Raw genomic sequence first — 2,599 nt, forward strand, 5'->3', positions numbered from 1 at the left:
ATTATTAACTCGAATAATTAAAGGTTAGCACCTACGCTTTCCGCCTGTTACTTCAGAAGCATAGTTTACGAACATGTGCAAAGAAAAGTGCAGTAAGTATCGAATGTATTAGGAGATTTTCATCCTGAACTTTAATCGAGAAAGTTTTCGATCACTCTGAGATTCGACCAGCTATTTGCCCCTTGTTCTCAAACGATTGAACTCTTTACTATTCACGTCGTGTTATAATCAGATTTAGTCCACTCTCAGCAGGAACTTACCTGCAGACGAATGCAGACTGACTGAGAAAAATAATTTCGAATAATTGGCGGGCTGTGCAAAAGATACAGAAGGCAGGTAAGTGAGTTTCTTATAAACTGAATGAACAGACACGATACTACGTCTCATTGACATCAAAAGACCTTACACTGATTAAGTAAGTCGCGAAGTACTTGTGCTGCATGACATCAGTCTTCCTTGTATGTAACATCGAAAATAGAAAAAATTGCTGTTCAGTTAGGCCTCTCACGCATATTATTTGCCAGAATTAGCCTTCAAACTATCTCTAGGTTAAATCGACGCAAAATTTGTTCGCCAGAGAATAGTTCTCGTAACTTGAAGAGCTCAGAGAATTGGTTTCCGAATATTTTGATAAACCAAGACGACCATCAGTTCGACCTTACCAATGGTCCTAACACTATTTTATCAGCAAAAGTTGAACATTTGTCAAAACTTCTGATAATCTACTTGTACTACTGACAAAAAATGCCTGCCAAAATACAAGTATTGTTCTAATTCTTAGCACTGCTATTTGGATATGATACAGAGGTTATTTTCTAGTTTCTAACATATATATTAATAGCTATATATATATAATATATAGTTAACATATATATTAAATAGCTTTGGAGACAAAATTTCACAGCCATGCCTAATTTCCAACTTTGTTGTAACACACAAAATTAGCAAAAATAGCTCAATTAGCAAAAATAGCTCAACGGCATCTAACCATGCAGACAATTGTACTGCACTTTTTAGAACTTTTGGCCATGTAGAATCACGAGCTATCTTTGACAATCTATTTTTTGTTTCGTTTTTGTATTAAGGCCCATTAATTTATGTTACAGATTTTGTATACACTCACTTATAGCACCCAAAAACTTCATTCAGAACCGAAAACAGTGCTCCATGATCTGCAACCATCGAACAATGGCGTCAATTCGGCTAGTTACTTACATTCATCAGGCACCATTCCTGTAATTGGCATCGAGATCAGTTCTTCTTTTATCTATGAATTAAAATTATCAGCGCTTCATGTGCCAGTTTTCCATTTGTGGTCTTGCTGTGGATTTCTTCTGGGCCTTCACCGGGTGACTAAAGACAAGTTGTAGGGTCCAGGATTTTATGCTAGTAATAATATTGTGCTCAATGCATTCCTTCAAGGGAATGTTATCCTTTTGCAGATGGGAGTATATTTTGAGAAAGCTCTCGATGAGACGAGTCGAAATAATGCACTAAGAAACCGAACAAAGTGAATGTATTTTGAAACGTGGCGCTGACGCCGCTCAACAACATTATGATGACAGCTAAAGACATTGTCCCAGACAGTTCTATCAGCCCTACAGTTTGTTGTTGCATTTTTTCAGTGCTAACAATCAGTGTGCGTATGATATTCATTATCGTTTTAGTGACAATTAAATAGCACCTTAGCCACGCTAACATACGTCGTTTGAATTGGTCAATCATTATTTGAATTTTCTTTTTGCATGCGTCTAACCGTTGTGGCCACTACAACGGCAATTAGGAGCGCGTTTTGGTGTTTGGCCATCTTCTTTTAAGAATTTCTTACAGATGTCGCCAAGTTAAAATGCATTTAAGTGTGCCTGATTTGAAAAATGTCTTCCCCTCAAAATACAGCAGCCGTGTGTTTATGAATGTCTGTTATTACTACACTGTGACATTCTATAAAAAAGTTTTGTACACAGGTATACAGATCAAGCAAAACCGTACACATGCCGCGTGATCGATTTTTATAACGTATATTTTATAACATGGTTTTTGTCTCCTACAAGTTAATTTGACGAATAAATGGCGAATGAACTAGGATAATGAATATGCACATCTTGTGTTCCTACTAAACATTATATCAGGCAATTGCCCCCCTTTCAGGGTAGGATAAAGAATAATCACGCCCGCTAAGCGTTCCCAAGTTAAGTAGGCAAACATGTTCCCACTGCACCACCTCAGAGGACCCTAAATTCAACCTAGCCGCATAGTTGCTATTAGCCATTTCATTCTCTCCATTCATTCGCGTTATTTGATCACGTAGCTGGCTACCATTTGGCATCAGTTCAAATGTGTCGCTAGGTGCATTTAAATTTGGCGCGCCCTTGCTCTCGTTGGCCGACCCCTTTCTTTGGCGTCGCCATGTTGGCTGTTTTTGCCGCCGCCGCCGCTGTCGTCGATGATAGTGCGACGATCGTGGTACGCTGGCCAGCGCCAGCCAGTGCTGATCGTTCGGTTTGTATTGGAGCCTCTTTGCCTGTGCTGTGGTTTATATCAGTGTGTGCTGCGCCGCTGCTGCCACCACCGCCGCTACTGCTGCTGTGGCTGTTGCCGC

The 2,599-nt window shown here is 39.7% G+C and overlaps 1 long non-coding RNA gene across 1 annotated transcript in view; it reads right to left on the minus strand.

Annotated features, from left to right (window-relative positions):
- The window catches only part of LOC111269047 (uncharacterized), a 43,585-nt gene extending 41,601 nt beyond the window's left edge, over positions 1–1,984 (minus strand). The window contains exon 1 of the long non-coding RNA XR_002685537.2: positions 1,216–1,984. This is a non-coding gene — a long non-coding RNA (uncharacterized LOC111269047). The remainder of the gene's footprint in view (positions 1–1,215) is intronic.
- Between the last annotated feature and the right edge of the window lie 615 nt (positions 1,985–2,599).

The sequence above is a fragment of the Varroa jacobsoni genome, unplaced genomic scaffold, assembly GCF_002532875.2.
Source record: "Varroa jacobsoni isolate VJ856 unplaced genomic scaffold, vjacob_1.0 scaffold_1347, whole genome shotgun sequence".
Taxonomy (NCBI): Eukaryota; Metazoa; Arthropoda; class Arachnida; order Mesostigmata; family Varroidae; genus Varroa; species Varroa jacobsoni.